Source organism: Neopelma chrysocephalum, unplaced genomic scaffold (assembly GCF_003984885.1).
Source record: "Neopelma chrysocephalum unplaced genomic scaffold, ASM398488v2 Primary Assembly neopelma1_22b, whole genome shotgun sequence".
Taxonomy (NCBI): domain Eukaryota; kingdom Metazoa; phylum Chordata; class Aves; order Passeriformes; family Pipridae; genus Neopelma; species Neopelma chrysocephalum.
The window spans coordinates 29344064-29355083 of NW_020897690.1; positions in this window are offsets into that span (position 1 = coordinate 29344064).

Sequence of the window (11020 nt, forward strand, 5' to 3'; positions counted from 1 at the left end):
TTGGAAGGGGCCTTAAAGATCATCTAGTTCCAAAGAGCGTGCCGACGCAAGGGACATCTTCCACTGGACCAGGTTGCTCAAAGCCACATCCAGCCTGGCCTTGAACGCTTCCAGGAATGAGGCATCCACAGCTCCTCTGAGCAACCTGTGACCAGTGCCTCAGCACCCTCAGAGTAAAGAATTTGTTCTGTATATATAACCAAAATTTCCCCTATTTCAATTTGTACCTGTTACTCCCTGTTCTGTCTCTACAGTTCCTGGCAAAGAATCCCTCTCCATCTTCCCTGTAGGCCCCCTTCAGATTCTGGAAGTCTGCTAGGAGGTCTCCATGCAACATTCTCTTTTACAGGCTGAACAGCCAGAACTTTCTCAGTTTCACTTTCTCAGGGTCCAGCGGAGTGCCACAAAGATGATTGAGGGATTGGAGAATCTCTTTTGTGAGAAGAGACTGTGGGAGCTGGGCCTGTTCAGTCTGGAGAAGAGAAGGCTGAGAGGACACCTCATCAATACATATAAATATCTCAAAGGCAGGTGCCAAGAGGATGGTGCCAGACTCTTTTCGGTGGTGCCCAGCGACAGGACAGGGAGCAATGGCCATAAACTAAAATACAAGAAGTTCCACCTTAGTATGAGGAAGAACTTCTTTACATTGAGAGTGGCAGAGCACTGGAACAGGCTGCCCAGGAAGGTTGTGGAGTCTCCCTCTCTGGAGACATTCAAACTACACCTGGACGCGTTCCTGTGTCACCTGCTCTAGATGACCCTGCCCTGGCAGGGATGTTGAACTGGATGATCTCCAGGGGTCCCTTCCAACCCTAACAACCTCTGTGATTCTGTGATTCTCAGCCTATCAAAGTATGCCAAAGTATGGCAATATCTAGCTCTTATCTTGCCTTTCTCATGCGCTTACAAAAACATATTAAATATTAAGCACCCATTTGTACACAAACTTTTTAATACATTACCCGAGGTTACCAACTGACGTGACAAAAAAGGTGGAGATGTGTCAGAACCTTCCTGCAATGTGCAATTGTAAAGGGATGAGAGCACACAGCTCTCCCTTTTATGGCAAAACATCGTGTGTCAGTGAGGTAGAAAGCATAAAAGTTTTATGAAATATAATTAACAGACTTTATCATGGCATGTTTTAAAGCCTATTTTACATCACTGCCTCCAGTAAAAACAGATGCAGATTCTGTGAGACTTGGTTTGCAGCGCAGTCAAGCTCCACCAGGTTCTGCTGGCTGCAGTTGAAGGTCATGCTGCTCTCTTCTTCTAAATTCGAAATTTTTTTCAGTGTGATGTTCTGTGCTGGGTGAAACTACAGGTTTTTCATGTTACTCACATTAAAAGAAGATAAAAACATGGGTTTCATCTTAAAGGCGTAATATTAGGACAAATATTAAAACAAACAAAAACCCTTCCAGAGCAGTCTGAATAAAATAATTCCATATATTTGACTTAGATATTTAGATATTTATTTAGTACAAATGCCTGCATTTGGTATTTTTTTAATTTAAGGGATAATTATTTGTAACTGAAAAACTCATTCAAATTACTTTTTCTCACTAGTTAATATGCAGTCATTGACTTGTACAAAACAGTTTACCCAAAAAAAAAAAAGGAAAGAAAAACCAAAATCCCCCAGGCAAGAGGGTGTGCAGAAGGGCGTGAAAATTATATTGGAGAGGAGATTAGAAGTAGTGAGTAGGTGGAGATGAAAACAGAGTTGTGGGCAGGGATCATGCAGTTTTCAGGGTGAGAACAAAGAACCTGAATTTGATGCAGTAAAAGGATGAGAAAACCAAGGATTAGTCTTGAAATTGAATTGAACTGAAATATGTCTTTGGTGGCATTTTGAGTCCAGTGCCACAGAGGTGGAGGTACAAGGAAGTAAGAGGAAGAAATTGTGCATAATAAAATGCTAGCTGCTACAGTGATAACAATGGAAGTTGATTAGCGATCCATCTAAGAAAAGTATGTTAATTGTGTTACTAGCAGAAGTTAAAATAAGATGTGGACAGGAAAAAGCAGCAACCAAATGTGTTCATTTCCTCTTTTACGTACAGGACAGTCTATATGTGTTGTCTTTCCAACAATATCAAATGACACAAAAGAGGAGATTAATCAGATAATAACTATAGACTATTTATAGACTTCCACCACAGAACATGTTGAGACTTTCAAAGCAGTATAGAGATAAAGCAAAGCAGATAGAGATAAATGTCTTTCACAATATAATTCTCAAGATTGAGGTGAAGTGAGGACATGAGTGCAAAAAATCATCTACACTTAACTCCTAGTAAGATGAAGGTTAAACCTATTGGTTTTATGGTGAACTTGCCACCGGCTGCCGCAAGAGAGGAGCCCCGAAGAAAAGATACAAGGACTCCCTGAAGCAACAACTCGGCCTCGGGCATATTGATCACCATAACTGGTCTACTCTGGCCTCCAATCGGGAGGCCTGGAGACACACCATGTATAACGCCGCTGATGCTTTTGAGAAAGCACGCAGGATCACCCTTGAGGAGAAAAGACAACACAGAAAGAATCGAGCCTTGCAGAATATACCATCTAAGGAGTCTTTCTGCTGTGTCTTTTGCAACCGGACTTGCCTTTCTCATATTGGCCTTTTTAGCCACCAACGCGCTTGCAAGAAACGTGGGTAGAGCCCTTCCCAAATCTTCGTTCGCGAAGCCTAGCCATGATGATGAGGGGACCTTGAGAATCCTTGAATTCATGATATGGTCCTATTCAGTCACACTTACGTTCACTATGTGAACACTAAAAGCCCTTCTAGACTAAAGTGGAGTGCCCTTATAGTAGATTTCATGGAGAAATCCATACTCCTTTTTTCTTTTGGTTAAGAGGTCACCTTAACAAACTTGGGATTGACAGTGCAACTCTGATAATGCTTGCATTTCTTTTGTTTTCTGCATTTTAAAGTGTCATGTATTTCTGTGTGAGAAGTGTATTCCAACCTGAAGACCTTTCAAACTGCATACAATTTAGCAAAGAATTCCCCAGCAGACTTTTTTGATTCTTTTAAAGAATCCCAAGGGAGACTAATGTTTGCCCTCCTGACTTACCTGGTTTGTATTCATCACTCATGACCTCATTCACGTGGCAGATGCATTCTTGGCACAAGGGAATTGTTTACAACAGAACTGTTTTCTCAATGACTGTGGAACTGGAAATCGAACGCTAATGTAAACATCATAACACCACTCCAAACTGCAGTTATACATAAAGCAATACTTAATTAATCTGACCTTCATAAATAACATCACAAAGTGTATAATTTTCAAGAGCAAGCTGACCAATGTCTGCATATACCCTGAAGATAGGGAGGGAAAAAGAATGGATAAAGCATGCTCATTTCTTTGCTAATTAATCTGCAGGAGAAGCTTCAATACAACAGTGATGTGCTTAGAGAAGAACAGGGAATACAGTACAAGTAGATGAAAGCAGACAAACTGTAAGAACTGTTGCAGCTGTGTTTTTTGCTTCCTCAGTTTTGTTAATTTAAATCTTTCAACAGACTTTTACAGTAACAATATTGTAGGTTGAGATATTCAATATGATCCAAAGTGTGGCAACTGTAGAACCAAAGCTGTCATTTAAACATGGAAACAAATTTGTGAACTGCTAATACCACAGGACAAATGGCTGATATTAGAAATGCCCTTTTGATCTTCTTGAAAGATAAATGTTCCTAAAACATGTCAGGTACATGTAAAAGAAACATGCCTTGCTTTAAGAGGCCTTCAGAAGGAACAAAGTTTTGGAAGAGCAGGTAGCATGGTTGCAGCCTCCAGCTAGAGTCACTTTTATTGTGTCCAACTATTCATCTACTGAATTTTCTTACTATGTTTTCTGCATATCAGGAAGGGGGAAGGGAGATCAGGATCCACTGGCTACACTGTGATATAGCTGGAGAATTCTTTATGTGATTTCCATCCAGCCTGTCCTACTGCATTTAGAAAAAGAAAAAACAGTGAAAAAGTAACTTCCATGGCCAAGGAAAATAACTTTTTTCTTTTATCTGTCCAAAGTGACTTGCTTTCTCTTCTAGCCTTCCCTGCCTCCCTGCTATTTTTTTTTTTGTAGCAAGCATAAGTGTGGCATCCAACATGCCTCTTAAAAAATTAGCATTAATGGTTACAAGAGATTAGAGCCATGTTAATAATTCTGGGATTCCTGGGAAGCTCCAGGTTTTAGAATAATGGCAGCCTAAATAGGTGGTTCCTGTCAATCAACTTTCTTGATCCCTTATCTCTTGAGAAAGAATACTTAATAGGAACATAAAAATACACGCTCAGAAAAGGATCTATCTAATACACTGTCTGTCCCTGACCTTTGCCTGCAGAGGATACTTGGGGAAGAGGAATGAAATGAAGGCCTGTATATGGTGCTGACTAACATTGTGTGACTGAAACGTTGTCTGCCAGTTGTCTGCCTGGCTGTGCTTCCCCCAGACAAAAAACCAGCTCCCCTGTAGCTGTAAAACAGCTTATGTACTGGTTGTCATGCTAGGCACAGATCATAGAATTGTCTTTGTATTGCAGGGCAACACAGCTTCTGGAATGCCCTGTCCAACTCTCTGCTGGAAAAATGTCAGCCGATCTTGTGGGTATTCTTAGAAGGAAATTTCCAGTGCTGCTGTACTCAGCATACCATCCAGAAGGTGCTTACTTGCAGCAGGGATGGATCCCAGTGCTCTCACCACCAGCTACTCCAGGAGCCCTTGTGACGATGAATTCGGGCAGGGCTGATGGGCCAGGGGCTTCTGCATATTCACTCCCCAGGGTTGTGTGCACGCAGGCAAGGGATGCTTGCAGGCAGCAGTGGTTCAGCTCAGACCGAGGCTGCCTGCTGGGAGCAGAGGAGGTGTTGGTGGCTGATAGTGAGGTACAAAAGCAGGTGACAGGTACTTATGTAGCCCAGCCACCAGCCCAGTTCCCCGTGGCTTCTGCAGCTGTTTTGTGATTTACAGTATAGAAACAAAAATGCTCTAAGCACTATTTAAATCAGAATTTTATTCTTCACACTGTTCTTCAAACTTATTTAACTGCTTAACATGTTTGACAGAGTTGTTAAAAAAAAAAAAGAAAACCAACATCCAAAATTAACTACTTGTAAATTCTGAATTATCATATATTATAATTTATTTATTTTTTTATTTTATGCTGAAGAAGTAACCATACTGATATTTTGCATATTGAGCAATAGATCTATTGAAATAAAATTAATGACAACCCAGCAGTAAAAGCAAATCCATACCGTCCGATTTAAAAAGGCATAAATTAAACTTGGGACTAAGATGATCTTGAACTTCATTTAGAATCTGTGTTTCTTTTCATTTGGTACACCTACTTATACCAGACTTCACACTGGAACAATCTGCTGTTCACACTTGGACATGAGACTCCTTTAGCTTGCTAAATATTCCTCAGGATGCTGTGGATTGTAGGTTGGGGAAGGCTGAGCAGCCTACCTCTACTCAGGTGGCATGGAAAAGTACTGCTCAAAGCGAGCAGAAACAGGCACAGGAGGGGACAGCCTATGGTGGTCTTTGCACTGAAAGGCTCAGTGCTAAAACATACTTAAGTATCCGCAAGAAGTGAATGCAGGCTTTTCACACAGGGACACCCACTTTGTCTCTTGACATGAGAGCACTCATTCTGAATTGGTCTTTTCACCTCAAAAATGATATTTAAGCAGATGATTACAATAGAAGTTCAGGTAGCAGAGGTGATATTATAGATAACAGCAGTTGTCTGACTGGATGAAGCTGTAGAGACAGGAAGCGTGTGTTCACCTGACCCTATAAAAATAGCCCCAGTGCCTCACTGCCTGTTCCACCTTATTGCACCCAGCCCCTGGGAACCCACTACTGGGCCACAATCACTGAACACATATAGGAAAATGCACTATACGACTAGAAGCAATACACTGGTGAGTTTGAAAATGTAGTTCCACCAAAATTGCCTTCCTCTCAGGTGTAGTGAGTATGATTTTCTTCACTACTTATTCTACCTTGAGGGCTGGGTAAGAGGATTCTTTTATTCCTAATGAAAAGTGATAATTCTTCTAATAAGCAGACATAGTCTTTATTGGAGAAAGCTTAGTCCTTGTATTTTGAAGATCTTCATCCTAAAATTGGTCTGTAGAGCCATTATTACCATTAACTGTATTTCAAGATGTGACACATGTCAGCCTTTTCTGGAGTTGCTCTGGCTTTCCACACCTTCCCCCTGCAGCCTTCCACTTCTCAGCGCTGCAGTATGACCTTTTCTTCTTTGCCAGCAAAATCAGTTGCAACTCCTACCCTGCCTCACAGTTCTCCATCTCGTGGCAGCTGCCCCCTTTCCCCAGTGGACTAAGGAGGGGCTGAACTGCTGAGTGCATAAACCAAGGATCTGCCGACCAGAGGGATCAAAGATGTGTGTTGACAGGGAATCTATGCTTCGGGGGGATGGAAGAGGAGAAGATGCCCACGCTGTGTTTACTGTGGGGTGACACATACCTCCTCTGCTGGAAAACTAGATAATGAGAGAAAGGGAAGAGTGTCATAGACCTAAGAAACCCCTCTGCTACTTAACAAACTCCGATAAGAGTAATTTGAGGATTGCCATGGCGTCGCCTGCCCTTGCCCCCTACTTGTCTAGAAAATCTACAGCTGTTGCAGCTACCATCTCTAAGCTCATTTTATGATACTGTGACAGGGAGAGCTTTAATACAGAATTTTACCCACGGAGGAATTACCTCCTTTGCCACTATGCTTTTTTAGGTTTTCAAGTAGAAATTCTAAGTGGACAGCTGAGGGAGGAAGCCTTTTCTGGCTGTTTTCAACTATGTCCTTTAGGAATTACCATTGAAGGTATTGCATTGCTTGTGTGATGTTTGTATCATGTTTTGCATTCCCTCAAAGACAGTCTTTACCTTCATTATTGTCATTATTACCTTCCTGCATATGTATTTTCGTGAATGCTTTCACTTTTTAGCCAGATAGAGAAAATTTTTGTAGTTAGACTTCCAGCAACTTCTGGCCTATTTCTTTTACTTTACTTGATTTCTGCTGAGCAACTTGGTGATGAAGCTGCTCCTGTTCTTTTTCAAAAGTAGGCATAATTTTGTGCTTGGAAACACATATCTCTAGGTGAAAGACTGACAGGTCCTAAACTTTTGTGAGTTTTCTCTGCCTCAAGGTTAGGCTACCAGTTATACCATGCCAAGTTATTCAGTCAAGCAATGTCTATTATGCTCACATTCAAATGACTACCTTGTTACAAAAGGTTGAATTAAGGATTTGTAGTCTTGGTAGGCCTCTTGTTTCTCAAACACTTACCTTCTGTAGGTGATCTTAGGTAGTTTCTGTGCTTGCAAACTACTGCATTGCTCTCCAGGTCTTCTTTGCGACTCACTGACAATTCCTTACGTTTCTAGAGCTGCTTGCCCTACCCCATGTTGCTGTGTGGGACAGCGTTGCACTCTCCCATTGCTCTTTGCTTTGTAGCTGCACTCTAAAAATTACCGGAGAACTGAGATTACATACCCCAGGTTCATGCCAGGTTCACTGTCAAAGCCATTCAGACAACTTTGCTCAACCTTTCAAGTCTGTTTCCAGTAGCAGCTGATGCACAGGATATTGACAGCACCAGCAAGAGGCTGGTGTTTATTTATTGAATGAAATTACACAACATCTGCCCTTGTTATCAATCCCTAACAAATTATCTTTGGCATGCACTGCAGAGGAGTTGCTGCTATGAAATGGAAATTTAGAAGACGTCTTGTACATAGCTCAGTTCTCCCCTCTAACCCAAGAGACAGATACAAAATAGGTTGCCGAAATTCAACCACTTCTTCCCCTTGCATTGCTATCAAATATCTCAGCATTGCTTGTGCTCCTCCAAGTCCATCTTCATCCTCTAACTTTACTGCCCATTACCTTCCTGCTGTCAGCTCGGGAAAGGACAGCATGTACAAATGGGCCTGTTGCTTTTAAGGGAAAAACAGAAATCAGAGGCACTCTGTCAGCTTTTGCTTTGTTGTTATAAGCTTGCTTTGCTATAAACACTGGAGAAATATCAGAACATAAAGAGCTTTGAAATAGGATTTAAAAAGAAATCAGTGCCTTATCTTCCATTTGAGAGAGAAAAAAATTGGTGTGAAGGACAGAGGGTAAGTCAGACAAAAAAAGAAAGAAACCGAAATTAGAGAGAAGAGCAAAAAAAGAGAAAATTAGTCAAAAGCAACAGGAAAGAGGCAAGCATAAATTGCCAATTAACATTCACATCAAAGGAAAATTTTCATCAGAATCTTCTTCTAAGAAGCATCATATGTTTCCAGTATCTACTGCAGTGAAGCGAGCCCGCTTTACACAAAAGAAGGCCCAAGAGAATAAGCCAAATAGCCTCAAAGCTTGTGGAAACCATTTCACACTGTTAACAACTAGGACAAAACCCCATAGGAGCCCAGAGCATCGGCATCGCTGCCCTTGTTCACTAATCAATTTGCACCCTGTGCCAGCTACAGATCTGAAGCACAGACCCTGCACGTGTCTCTGGAGATTCATTTATGCCATGTAGAGCCTCAGACTGCCCAGGAGGAATAACAACACTGTGCCTCACCATCCCCAAAATCCCAATAACTTTGTTCCCAACTGGACTGAGCCCACCTAAACCTGAAATGAGCCAGCACCTCACAGTGCTACAACTGCTGGATTAAGGTAACTTTGCAGTGCCTACCCACTGTGCGTTCTGTGGGTCATCACACAGGTATCTGTGGGTTTTTGGGGTGTTTGTCACCAGAGTTTGTACATATGGGTGTGCATGTGTATCACAGGCCTCTGTGTGAGTTTGGGCAATGGCAGTATCTATTTATATGGGCACCCCTTCTCTGTCTTGAAGCTGGTGAAGGGACAGTGAAGGTGAAGGGCAGACAGAAGGGTTTAGTTTCTGTCAGCAGCCCTGTGGCTCCTGTGGAAACCATTGCTATGCTGCAACTACACTCGGTTTGCTGTCAGGCAGGCACAGCGCCTTCCCATTTCCATCCTGACAGTAGACACGTGCAGCATGTGCATGAGGTTTCTGGACAGGTAAGAACAAATAAGAAAAGAAGAAAACATTTTAAATTATAGAGACAGAACTAGGCTGGACAGAAACACGCCACTCCACATCAAAACAAGAGCAGGCGTAAAGATGAAAACAATAGTAATTTCTTTGCTGTTCAGTTGTCTACAGAGCAATTAATAGCTATGATTAATTAATTAAAACAGCATTAAAACTCCAAGTGAGCTCATACTCAGTCAAGCAAGAATGTGAGCATTTCAACTGGTATTTTAAACGGCACAGTTGAAAACAGTAATCAGCTATTTTTCCAGATTTTCTAAAATCTTACTTAAAAAATCCATCTTGATAGGTCAGAGCCTCCCAGCTACAGCCCACGCTCAAGCTTTCAAGGAGGAGAGGAAGCAGAAATTATAATTTGAATTTGTATAGTTTTAATTTTCATGTTTTCCTAACTTTTATTGGGCTAACGATTCACTTGACTCTGCCAGAGCCTAAGTCACAGCTGCAAGTAACAGTCCTCATTTCCCATTATATTTCCTGCATGAGATGGTGATATTCATAGCAACTTTCTCAGTCCCTCTCCCAGCTGTCTTGTTATTGCTGAGACATGGACAGAGAAGCAGCAGAAGGCAAGTGCTACAGCTGAGATTTTTGTAACAAATTACCTGTGGATGGCCATCGGCTGACAACAGAGTGAGTCAGAGGAAATTACTGTTTATAGTTTACAGAACACATGTGACACTGAGCATGTTTGAAAGCAAAGTCCCTGCCTTGAATAGCTTGGATTTAAATGAGTTGAAGCAGCAGAGGAGGAGGGAGGGCAAGAAAAAGCAAGTCTTGCCAATTCATGTCACGGTGCCTGATAATAGGTCAACAAGCAGGAAACAAAATCCTGGCTTCATTATCAACATCAGGCCTATGCTCAGGTGTCAGTGATTTATTTCCTGCAGATATCTCAAAACACAACCAAAGCGTATTTAGAAGGGAACTAAACTCCTGCAATGATGCACATAGGACATTGTACTGTGTTTTCATGACTAATGATTGAGAAGTTCAAATAAATGAGCCCAAAAATGTCATGTGTTTCTGCAAAAGACTTAGCAGATTGTACATGTTGCAGGTACAGTGCACACATGGTATGGACAGATGGACTCCAACGTCCCTAAACATGGAGTTGATGTGATGAAGGAAAGAAGTATCCTTGAGTGTTCATTCATCAAGTTGGAGCGTCTTAGGTAGGATAAAGGATGCAACAGCAAGTAAACAGAAAATGGCACAAAACAGTGACCTAGTCAAAAAGCTACCATCAGAAGGGCGTATGTGTGTGTATGTAGGGCTAGGGAGGGAGAGAGAGAATTGTAATTAGGTCACAGGGACCAAAAGATAAAACCAGGACAATCTTATCTAATACCTGGGCTGTCACTACACAAATGCCAGGACAGAGGATGAATGAACAATTAGGAGTTTTTAAGAAGCTAATTATGATGACAGAGGATTTGTGGAATAAAATCACTAGATTAAAACGTTAATAAAAAGCTAAAGAAAAACTGAAGGGGTAAGCACTGAAGCCATGCCGTAAGAGCTACAACAAAAGCTTCCTGCTCAAGACTAAAAGGAACAATGTTTTGATAAGGATTAATTATCAGTAGCACAGTAGGAAACAAACATTCCACTGAGTTCTGCAATAGTTTACGTAAGTTACAGGAATGGCTTTAAATCAACCATGATTACTAGGATGAATCTGGTTAAGACCAAAAACATGTATGGAAGCCAATCATGAAACAAGTTTGTCATTCTGGAGGAAGGAAAGAGTAAACATTGAAATGAAGATGTTCCCATATAGTCCGACACATTCAGAACTATTAAAAAGCTTCCTGTCCAGATAATCCTCAGAAATAAAAACAACAACAACAAAAAATTGTAATATTCTTATTAAGAAGACTAAA